This window comes from Semicossyphus pulcher, unplaced genomic scaffold (genome assembly GCF_022749685.1).
Source record: "Semicossyphus pulcher isolate SPU_LCO1_2020_fin unplaced genomic scaffold, fSemPul1.0.p SCAF_11, whole genome shotgun sequence".
Classification (NCBI taxonomy): Eukaryota; Metazoa; Chordata; class Actinopteri; order Labriformes; family Labridae; genus Semicossyphus; species Semicossyphus pulcher.
Genome location: NW_027211615.1, coordinates 29,011,791 through 29,024,215, shown reverse-complemented (window position 1 = coordinate 29,024,215; position 12,425 = coordinate 29,011,791). Strand labels below are relative to the sequence as shown.

Below are 12,425 nucleotides of genomic sequence, written 5' to 3'. Positions count from 1 at the left end.
TAATTATTGTAAAGTTCTGATACCCCAAAGAGATTCGTCATCATGCTGAAGACTACATGCAAATAATTTAAATGAACTACACTTGATATTTTCTGTGCTCATCGAATAGAGGGACATTTTTATAAAACAATTTGTTTTTGTTATCAATCCTCTAAATGAACAAGTTAACTATTTACTGTCTTAAAGCAACAAAAGTGAGGGGATGTGCACATCTCAACCCTAAGGCGGCATATTTGTTGTGCAATAAATAGTCTAAAATAAAATTAAGCAATATAACATGAGAGGGGGTGATGTTGTGCGGCCTCGTGTCTACGACTGAATCACAGCCGTGATGACATTCAGCACAACATCACAACCTGGAGTGTGAGATTGCTTTTATACAACGGTTATACAAGCGGCAAACAGTAGCTTAGTAAGCAGTAACAATCAACAGATTCTTTTTTACTCCACCAACTCGACTAGTTCCGCTGAAACTGGACAGACATCCTCCTGCACTCTGTGTCTGCAGGTGTCCACAGATCAGCTGTTACACGGTCTGCTGTAACGTTAATTAACTGTATTCAGAACAGCTGGCTGAGGCGGAGTGATACACAGAGTGAAAAGTCCCAGTGATGCTGTTCTCATATCAGTACCCATGGAATGCCTCTCACAGGTTCCTACTTTGTACTTACCCTGAATTTCCCCCGGGGGATTACTAAAGTATTTCTGATTCTGATTATCCAATCAGATTACTTGTCTCTCTTGTCACGTTCACTCCCTTTTCCTTCTTAAGCCCTGGTGTTCCCTCACTTCCCTGCCAGATTATCACGAGCCTTAGCAGTCGATACATCCGGCCCTCTTTATTAGTTAATCCTTGACCCTCCTTTTGACCAGCTTTTCCTGACCTCATACCTGTTTTTGCCTGTCGGATCTCTGTTACCTTTGCCTTCGCTTTTTGACTTCTGTGTACCGGACCTTGCCCGAATAAAGATCACGTTTTTTGGAATTATCATCTGTCTCCACAGGTGAATCCTTACACTGTGCCTGACATTACCTCTACAATATACAGTTGTGTTTTCTTGATCCAGCCATGCTAGGTGTCTTTCCATTTACAGTCTTTAAGCAGTGAAAAAACGAGGGGTTACATCCTCAGCTTCCCGCAGTACAGACATATATATATATATAGTCTCTGGTAATTCAGAGTGAAATGTGCAGAGTTGCAGGAGGAGCTCATTACAGTGAACTGAGTCATGGCCTCTCCTGCTGCTAATGCACTGTGATGATTATCAGGCTGACGTTCTCTCATTCATCTCAAGTAACTCCAGAGGTTCAATTATAGGAAAATTAGCAGATAAAGCAGGAAAGGTGGCAGACGTTCAGCTACAGCGTGAGTGCAGGAGGAAGTCTGGGTGTGCTGAATGACGCCTCTGCATCAGCTATTATTCCAGTAATGCATTTTTAGCCATTTTTAGCAGCATGGTTCTGATGGGCACTCTGACCTAACAACTATAAGACGGATTTCTATTCAATCTTATGTAGACTTCAGTGTACCCAGAAGATCTATGTGTAGAACGTGGTGGACGTTTTATCTCGCCCCACCATAAAGTTGACTTTTTAAGTTTAGTATTGAAACATTTCCACGACTTCTGGATGAGTTGCTGTGAAAATGAAATCAGAAATTCATGATCCCCAGAGGATGTAGTGTAGAGACTATACTTTAAATTTAAACTCCAGCATACGGGTCACATTTAAATTCTTTATTGAAATGTTTTCACAACTTTGGACGATTTGTTGTGAAAATCCTACAACAACTATTAAATGGATTGCTATGACATTTTGTAAATTGATTCATGGTCCCCAGATGGTGTTTTCTCCTGACTTTGGTGATCATCTGACTTTTACTTCTAGTGCCCCCATGAGGTTTTACTTTTTAGGTCATAAATTAAATTTCTCCACAACTTTTGGATGATTTGATGTAAAAATATGGTTCACACGTTCATCCTCGCCAGAGGATGAACCCTCCTGACCTCAGGGACCCCTGACGTTTACTTTACCTCCAAAATGAGGCTGTCATTTTGATTCTTTATTGAAATATCTCTGTGTCCTTATCAAAATATGATGTGAAATTTAATTTAGAAATGCATGGTCCCCAGAGGATTTAGCGTAAAAACGGTGGTAATACTTTAAATTTTCCTCCATAGTGACTCCATGAGGTAATATTTTTTGATCTAGATAAAAAAATCTCCACAACATTTGGTTGATTTGATGTCAAAAATATGGTTCACACATTCATGATCCCCACAGGATGAATCCTCCTGACTCCAATGATCCCTTTACCATCAGCTCAAAATGTCCGTTTCTCTTATATTTGGATGCTTAACACCTGTAAAGCTAACCGTGTTCCCATGATGCTGAGCTGACCTTTGTGTTTAATCAAAGAGGTGCAGGGAAAAAGAATAGCAATGAGTTTTTCACACAGCTCTGTATTTAGCCTCTTAGCTGTAAATGAATGGGTGCGGGTGTTCGCTAATTTCTCTTTCTTCATTGTTCTGCAGCTACAAAAACTTGGACTTCGTGCTCCCCTGAATGTCTCAGCGAGTTTTACATAAGCTGGAGCGAGCGGGGGCCAGGAGCGCCTTTTCAAACACAAAATGATTAATTCCTCGCTGTAAATACGAGAACATTTGTTCCTAATAAAAGCGAGCTGGAGTTGGGTGTTAGAAAGAAGAAACTGTGAGAATTTGAGCTCTGTGTTGTAACAAAGTTTGACATCCAGCTGCAGCAGACACAACACAGCTGACATTAAAGCCTCATCCCATCAGCGTGTGGTGTTATGTGTCACATGTGGTGATTTACTACAAAGATATTTTTAGTTATAAACACAGTAAAAGCATTTTTGTTTTATCCTGCAACACTTCCAAACATGTCAGCACTTGAAAAATAATCTCATCTTTTCATAAAACAAAGAAGTGAGGCCAAGTCGTCTTGCATAAGACTCACACACACGGGAACACACACATCTTCGGGTCCATCTGGTCCTGCAGAGCTCTCACTCCTTCCTGGAAATATGAAATCTTACGAATGTGTGGAATATGTTCACACGGAGACGTGACTTTGTTTGAAGGATCATTACAGGAAATAAAACAGTTGTCGGACGACAGCACGTTCACACCAAAGACTGAAAAACTGCCAACAACAAAAGGGCCTTAAACCTGCATTCTTTCTGATGGCCTGCAGGGGGTCCTCCTCCTCTCCTGATTTATTCCCTCAGTAAACATGTTCCTAATGAGTTTATGGTCTCAGTCTCTAGTTTCAAGTCTTCTTCAACACAGCATGATGTTCATTTAGTCACTGATGCTCCCATTTAGAGTCACAGAGACCAGAAAGAGGGGAGGGTTTAGGGCGGGGCTACCTGTGATTGACCACAGTAACCTTGTTTAGAGCTCAGTCGTACTAAAATACACTCTAAGAATTTTGATTTTCAGCAGGTATATTTTGTCCAAAGCCTGATTTTGCTAGCCAAAATTAGCATCTCAATTACCATTACGGGTGCATGTTGCTAGCTAGTGCTAGCTTTAGTTTATAAGCTACTGTTTGCTAGCCCCTCGTTCACTCCTCTCTAGCCCCACCCTCTTGTCCATATATGGTCACGTCTGGCTCCAAAACACCAAGATGCACCAAGATGACCCTAAAATACATCTGAAGCCGGATATATTCTTGCTTTTAAATACACATGTGCATGATGGCTGCCATGTGTCCCCTATGCTGTTTGGAGTGTTTTTTTTGTTTGTTTTTGGAGTGTCCTCGAACAGAAACGCAGGATACAGTATGCAATGTATGCATGTATGAACAGTAGGGGCAGTGTAGAGGCAGAGGGGATGTGACAGGGTCAATACAGCAGCAGGGACAACAATGGCAGAAAGTTCTGAAGACAAGCTGATACACCAAGTCCACAATGATCCACATGACATGCATGTGGATAATATATCCTAGCTGGAAGCAGATTTTAAAGGTCGACATAGAAACCTGCAAAACTAAATGGAATTGTCCGGGACCGTTACATCCGTGCACAGAGGAACATGTTGGAGAGACGGAGCGGGGACGGAGCAGACGGTGTGTTCTGTCCAACCTCCTCGAGTGTCGCCACGTCTGTTGTTTACATCCCTCACATACGGTAGCTGCATAAGGCCTGAGCTCTCTGGTGCGCCCTCTAGAGGTATCCTCCAGTACCACACGTAGTGCATAAAGTACGTGAACAATTACGTTCCTGAAAATAACACATTTAGATGCTGCAACAAAGGATCAACTGGAAATCTGGTTTCTGAATTTCTATTAAACATAATTTCATCAAAATCCAGCTCGACATATTTGGTATTTTTGCCTACTTTAGAACCTGAACCAGGATTAGAGTAAATGTTTGTGGCTTGTTAAACCTGCTACACCAACGTCAAACTATAACATGACTAAATGTAAACCTCATCCTACCAAGCCAAGCTGAGCCAAGCCGAGCTCCTGGCTGTGAGCAAGAAGAGGAGGAGGAGGAGGAGGAGGAGGAGTGGTCTGGCTGCTGGACCGGCTGATAGTTCAGCTGTTGGGGGTTTGTTAAAGCCTCAGTCAGTTCAGCTGCTAACACAGACTGAGAGCACAGGTTAAATATAGAGCAGAGTCTGATACACAGGCTGAAGAACGACGCTGAACATCCTGTGAAGAAAAGATTTTATTTCAGCTGGAAGAAAAACTCTGTCTCTCTTTCAGTTCTTACTCTTTCTCTCTGACAGACCAAACTTGGAGAGGACGAAGCTTAAAGTCCACATTTGTCAGAGAAGAAGAAACTCCAGAGGAGAGGAAGAGGACTGAAGATACTTTACAAGTGAGCACAGTGATGTTGTGAAATCTGTCGGTGAACTCATCAAAGTGGACTGGAGTCATTTTGGGATTGAACAGCTGTGACACCTTTGACAGAGCTGAGAGCAGGTAAGACAGACTGAGCATGATGTCATCACTAACAGGTGTTTTCCAAAGTTTGACTTCAGCTGGTGGAAGAATAAAAAATAAAAAAATAATGTAGAGAGGATGTTCTTGTAAACCTAGACCGACACAGACAATTCATTGATAACCAATATTTTCGATATAGTGAATTATAGCACCAGGCATTTGTTACAAATACCAAATATGATCTGCTAAAGGGCTGCACGTCGTCGTCCTGCAGTCGTCAGCGCTGTCGCCTCACAGCTGGAAAGTTCCTGGTTCAAATCCCGGTTCAGACGTAGTGGGCCTTTCTGTGTGGAGTTTGCATGTTCTCCCCGTGCATGCGTGGGTTCCCTCTGGGTACTCCGGCTTCCTCCCACCGTCCAATGGATGGATGGATTACCTGAGTCCCAGTCGAGTCCCCATTACCTGAGCCGAGTCAAGTCCCCATAACTGAGTCTGAATCCCAGTGAGATAGCAGCTAGCTAACGGTAACATTATCAACAGTAACTTTAGCATTGCACTAGCTTTTCCTGGTGTATTCTGGACAGGTGTCTGTACAGGTCGGAGGTCATCCCTTCTTCTCCTCGATGCTTCTTCAACAGATCAAACATGTTGCACTGCCCTCGCTGTAAAGTCTCTGAAAGCAAAACACACGATTCCTGGCACCTCTTTGGGCAACTGTTGCTGAACAAGGCGGCACGTGAACATACATGCAGGGGAACATGTGCCAGCCCTCGCTCTAAACTCAATGAATTAATATAAAAAACAATCAAAAACAGTCCTTATCAGTAAATAAGTCTGAAACGCCCTCTCCATCTTTCGAGTCCGAATGCTCGAGTCCAAGTCCAAGTGACCTCCTGAGACGATTTCAAGAGGGTGACGTTTTCAGGTCACCTCTGCTCTGCTCTTACATTACTCCAGTAAAGTGGATTTACCTCAGACTCGTACATCACTAATTATTTATATTATTCATGATACTATGCTGGCTAACAGTGTCACTTATAATTAATGCTGTCTTTGTTTCATTCCCATGGTTGCTCTATGGTTCCACTTTGGGGTTTATTTCTGTTAATAATAACTCATGAATACTTAGTTTGCAGACCCACAGGAGCCCTGAAGGCTTCGGCCTCAACATGTGGAAATTCATCTGTAATCTGATTAAATGCACATTTGTTTGGTAATGCTGGATGCTGAACAAAAGCTCAATATTAACCTGAAGTGACACCTGGGTTATTCCATCATCCTGTGTCGCACAAGGGCTGCACGCATCAATTTAGTTAGAGTTAGGACTTCATTATACAAGTCATATCGCGCTTAAATGACACATATTCCCAAATATATTGTCAATCATGTGACAAACTAAATACTAATGACCGTAACGCACAGATAGTGGCAGTCAGAGAGCTTTAAAACTGGCACAACCAGACATCCATGTCTGTTTTGAAGCTTAATTCAGACGATGAAAAGCTTCACGAACACATTTTAAAAGGACAAACAGGAGGAAGAGCAACTGAGGATGAACTGACGTTGTTCAAACAGCAGCAGAATTACAATATGATGAATCTGAACAGCTGTATTGAGTAAATAAAGCCTGTAAACATGATGTAATGAAGTGTAATAAGTTGTAATGAGGTTTGGAGTGCAGGCTGAGAGTTACTGGAACGACGACGCACCCACAGATCCAGTGTGTTCATCCTGACTCATGAATGGAGCGGCTGTGGGACTCAGTGAATTATGACTCCCCTCAGTCACAGCCCAGTTAATGCTTTTGCTACAGGAAGCCGAACATTAGGAGGCTTTCATTTAATAGATCCTTTACCAGAGAGTGCTTAAGCTCTGCCCTCTGGAGACGAGCTCGCACTGATAAGAAAACAGACTCTTTGTGGAAGCGAATGTCTTTTAAACAGACTGAAATGTATGACGTGTATTTTGATTTGATAGTTTGACTCATGTCCCATCTGTTAACATGGAGGAGGCGGGCTTTATGAGTGTTGAAAAGTGTTGAGAGAACCAATCAAACGATCTAAACATGACGTAGTACGCTGATTTAATGATAATTAAAAGGTAAGGGAGTGATCAGTCATCACCAATCGTTCAATACGCCCCAAACACTTCATTTCTGTTCACACAACATTTAAGGAGAAAATTATGTTTCGACCCTTTTAACATTCCTGCAGGATTTGTAACAACTGATGAAAATATAAAATCTGGATCGTTACCAAAACCTAATCAGGGATATTTTTGGCCTGAGGCCGATCTGTCCAACAAATTCTACAGAAACCTGCTGACGCATTTCAGCTTGATAAATCCTGCGACGTCTGACACCCTGACAGTTTGGGAGCTTAAACTTTAAATAAGAGGAAAATATCTTTGCATTAATATTTTTGTCAAAGTATTCTGTTGAAAATATTAAAAATAGAACGTGTTTTCTGCTGTGCACAGAAAAAAATAGCTTGCAATGAAAACAGTCAAGGGGAAAAAAAGCTATTAAAAGAGAAAGAGTCCCATGAGGTCTTGGCAGGGCAAAGCATGCTGGGTACGATAACAAGGAGGAGGTCGGGCAGGTCAGAGAGCTGCTCTGTTTGTTGTTTGGATTTAACGTAGATCACACAGAGAACATTTTCCATATTTATCTAGAAGGCTGGGCAAACAGGAGCATGTTGTCTGGAGGGTAGACAGACATCAGAGCCTTTAAACAAAACACTGAACCACAGCAGATTCAGAACTTAATTTTAGGACTTGTTGGAATCTGTGTACCGAATTGTATTGCTCCATTCTCTAGAAATTTCGGTTCAAATATTTAAAATGAGTCTCGAAAAGTGAAAATAAATGTTCAAAACCTTGTTCAGAAAGCTCATCCTGCTGTTTATGCCATTTCTCAAGACCGTGGAGGCGTGGCCAATCCCATTTTGATTGACATCTGCCTGACTCCGCCCACAACAATGCGAAATGTGACAGTCATAAGCTGTGGCCCAATCCAGGGGCTGCAGCCTTTGAAGGCTGTATTTGAAGGCCGATTGTGTCACAGAAGCGCGTCGAAGGCTGCCCCAATTTGAAGGCTCCTTCAGGTGCAGCAGACCTTCATATCCCGGGCCGCGAAGGATCCATCGGGTGCATCCATCGCAGCCCAACATATCCTGAGATGCATTGCGCGCCAATTCAAACGAGATGGTGGACTTTTACACGGCCGAGGAATACACTTGTTTTTGGTTTCAAATCAATCCAAAGGCTAGAGATACACGTTTAGACGGTCTCACTTCAGTTCGGCTTTAAAGGTCTACGCAGGCCATGAATGGAGCATCCTCCGTGGACTGCCTCCTTCGAAGGCTGCCGCCCCTGGATTGGGCCACAGCTATAGACTGTCTAAAAAGATGGACGGCAAAAGCCAAACCCTCTCTATCGCCCCCTGCTGAAGGGCTGCAGTATAGCTCATAAAGCCCGCCTCCTCCACAGATGGGACATAGGTCAAACTATAAAATCAGTCTTCCATCTTCATATACAGATTAAGACTTCATCTGCTCAGGCATTCAGTAACTTTCCTCCACTGACCTTCATCTTTTCTTCAGCACGTCCTCCGTCTTTAATAACAGTGTTTGCATTAAATCAGCTGCTTCACCCGGTAACAGTGTCTTCCAGTGGCAGCCCAAGGCCGGCTGATAAGAGCCGTGAGATCATTCTGCTAATTCAGCTCAGTTATCTGTTCGGGAGGTTCACATGGGGGACGCTCAGCAGCGTCTGCCCTCATGTTTGGTTTCATAACAGCCACTGTTGTTCCCATGACAGCATAACAGGGACCAGAGATGGAACAGTTTCTGTTACAAAGAGGGCATATCAAACATCTGATAACGTCATGATGGATTCATGTGGCAGAGATGGGATGCTTGAGTATTTGGAGGTTCCTGAAGCTCAACTGTGGACCCCCATCAAGAGCCTGTTTAGAGTTAGAAACAAACTACGGGGAAGCCACGATGCTTCTTTGACGATGACGATATTTTTCTGTCAGACTAAAGCCGGGACTTGCTGAGCTCAAATTTTAGTCAATTAAGTTTAATTTACAATCCTCCTCGAGACAGTTTGAGACCCTGATTACGTTTGGTTTTAAAAAAACATTACAATCAAATCTCAAGTAAACATCATTAAAGTGTAAACAACCACCAAGATGCATCTAATCCAATCATTTAAACCACTTGCCAAGGTTAGGATGTAGCTTTTAAGTGGCTCCTTTTGAAGCCACCAGACTCCATTGACAAAACAGCAATTTTACCTTCGAGAGTTTGCTGGTCTAACATTGCTTGATGTTGTTTGTTGGTGTTATTCTGTGACTTTGGTGTCTTAATTGGTTAGTTCACAGTAAACAGAATATTTTGAAACACAACATAACATAAACAAACTAACCAATTGAGGCAGCGGCACACCAGCATCTCCCATGTTCTGCAAAGTAAAATTACTGTTCTTTTCAATGGAGCCTGGTGTCTTTGAAAAGAGCGATGTAACGTCTGTTTCTGGTTTAAAAGAAATCATCTTCCTCTTTAACAACAAGGTCTGTCTCTGTAGGGATCCTTTCTGTAATGTTACCCTGCCACCAGACTCCATTCAGAAAAAACAGTAATTTTAACTCACAGAACATAGAGTTGCTGGTCTACTGCTGCCTTGGTGCCAAGTTTGTTTTAGTTTTTGTATTTTACAGAAATATTGTCATACATCCAAATTTACCGTTTAAAACACCAAAGTTACAAAATAACACAAACAAAACTGAGCGATCAAGGCAGTAATAGACCAGCAAATCAATGTTCTGCGGGGTAAAATCACTGTTTTTATCAGTGGAGTCTGGTGTCTTTGAAGAGAGCGATGTAACAATGTAAAAGGATCTTTCTCTTCAAAAACAGGTCTATCTCTGTAGGGATCCTTTCTGTAATGTTGTCAGGCACTTAAATTAACAATCTGAGCCTGTCAGTGGAAACAACAAGAACTTTTAATGAATGCACTTTGAACCCCAAGGATTACATTGCAGGCATTACAGCCTGTTTCATGGCTGCTGGCTGAAGCAATTTACTGAAGCAATTCCAAAACTTTCGTTATTTGTTTAGACCCCAAATATGTAAAAAGGGTTTAAAAATACCCGAATCCCCCCTTAAAATGCAAGATATAAGTGCTAACTCTTGTGGCTAGACTTTTGTTTACCCCCCTGGATATAAATGGGTTGATTTAAGCAGCTTTCTGTCTAGTTACTCCATATTTCTGTTGAACACTGTCACATTTATCCTCAGCTGAAATGCAAACACAAGATCCGCTCAGTTTTACGACAGATTTAATGCCTCAATCATAAACTTCTTTGTCTGTAAATCGATTAATGTGATGGTGAGTCTTCTCTGAGGTCACCGCTGGGATGGTCGGGGCTTATTCCTCTCTCATGAGTCATTTATCGAGTCAGTGACAGGCTAAATCACTGGTGGGCTGACCACCAACCACAGGAGATTCAGCAGCACTCGGGAGCGTAATGGCTTGTAAAAACGTAAAATGACGTAAAAAGGAGCAGCGGTCTAACCCTGCTTTACCCTCATGATATCCTGCCTGCTCTCTCTCCCTGCTCTCTTTACACCCAGAGTTTATGAGGGAAGTGATTTCATGCTCATTCCATCCGAGAGGCATGTGAGAGTTGGCTGCTGCTCGGCTGCGTGTTGGGAGTGATGTCAGCTCTCTGGACTGGTCAGCGCTGATTAGAGCTCTTGCACAAACCGCCGGGAGGATAAAAACCTGCTTTGTCTCAGCCCACAAATTTCCCCCCGATGACTGACGTGGTCCGGGAATGTTTTGTAATCTGGACTGTTAAAGTCGTCCTGGAAAAGATTTTATGTTGAGTGCAATAGAAAGGGTCGTTATTGATTTGTTTTGAGGTGTATGCTGGTAGACATCTTGATTTTGAATACAAATGCAGCCTAAGTGGAACTGTCATATACTTGAAATCATTTGCACATTACTAAGGTCTTTACCAGCTTAATGTTTCGATGGTGAAACTTGATTTAGGCATAAAATCACAAGTGTAAGCCTAGCCATTAGCTACTTAGCACTTTGCAGACTTTACACTCAAACCAACACCAGTTCCTCCTCAGATATACATACAGTTTTTGCAATGAAGATGTCCTAACCTACGTCCTGTGTGCAGGCAGGCGTAATGACATGTCCTTTGTTCATAAAAAAAAAGAAAAAAGCGCTCATCCTGGTTAAAGAGTCGGAAATCACAAACACTGCCCAAAAACAATCTCATCCCTTCCTCGGCCTGAGGCGTCGCTCAAAGTGTATCAACAAATTCAGGGCTTCTGGTGTAGCCAGCCGTTAGCACTACGTTGTTTACAGTCCGACTGGCAGATTGAGAAGCAAGAATGGAGGTGGAGTTGAGATACGACATCTAAGAATGAACTGTTAGCTTCACTTACGTGCATGTATCTGTTTATTTTGATGAATAAGAAGGTAGATCGACGCAGATGACCGATGATGGGTTCTGGGATGGTATTACGTCGCCCCTTTCGCTCTCCACACAGACTGTTTTTTCAGCATGCAACCAAAGCCTGCTAAACTCTAGTGGACAATCAGGCTGCTTTCTGATTGATCAGAATTTCCACGTGGGAAAACTCAACAAAGAGAGAGAACAACAATCGAGAGAATCACAGACTTTAATGTTGTTGTTTTTTTACTTTTAACCGACATTGTTCCACAGTTGGATCAGCTCCACTCTCCTTCAGTTTTTCATTGAACAGTTTAAACACCTGCGTGTTCTTGTGCGTTTGTCAGCCCATATTTCTATCAGAGCCTTCACGTCATCGCTCCCCCACATCTGTCCTCTACTCATCTTGCTGCGTGGCTTGTCAGTACCCGATCCGTCCGGCTGCCCGATCCGTTCTGCGTATGTGCAAAAGTCAGCGCATGCGCAGAATTGAACCTGTTTTACGACACTGCCCAATTTGTTGTGAGTTTGAATGCATGTTCTCACCTGTGCAAACAAACCGGACTTTAAAAGTGAAGTCCGAAAGTCTGGACCAAAGCTGCCAGGTGTGAAAGCACCCTTAAACTCAGACTCCAAGTGAAAACCAAGATGCTTCCAATACCTAAAATCGTATCATTTGCCTTCAGATTCAGCATTTTTATTCAGAATCTGTGAAGAGAAATGAAAATGGACTCACCCTGGAGTCAGCTCAGTTCACTTGTCTTTGAAAGAAAATACTTCAGCAGGTAAACGTCCCTACAGGACTTTAAACATGCAGACATATCTCTGAAATCTGCATCAAAGTCAAACCTCGGACCGATCACATTAAACTGGACTGCATGTATGATTTCTATTCCAGTAGCAGCGTCTTCACGGCCCTGCTGCTCACTCATCTGTGGAGCCTTAAGACCCCCATATTAGGTGGAAGGTTATAAAGGCAAGGTCGCTGCAGTCAAAGGCAGAGGCGTCCATAACAAGTATAGACTGCATAAAA

At 42.6% G+C, this 12,425-nt stretch overlaps 1 protein-coding gene across 3 annotated transcripts in view; it reads left to right on the top strand.

Annotated features, from left to right (window-relative positions):
* Positions 1–4,630: 4,630 nt before the first annotated feature.
* filip1b (filamin A interacting protein 1b) overlaps positions 4,631–12,425 on the top strand; it is a 34,448-nt gene continuing 26,653 nt past the window's right edge. For all 3 annotated transcript variants that reach the window (XM_069657801.1, XM_069657799.1, XM_069657800.1), the window contains exon 1: positions 4,631–4,953. The gene's annotated coding sequence lies outside the window, so the exon portion shown is untranslated. The remainder of the gene's footprint in view (positions 4,954–12,425) is intronic.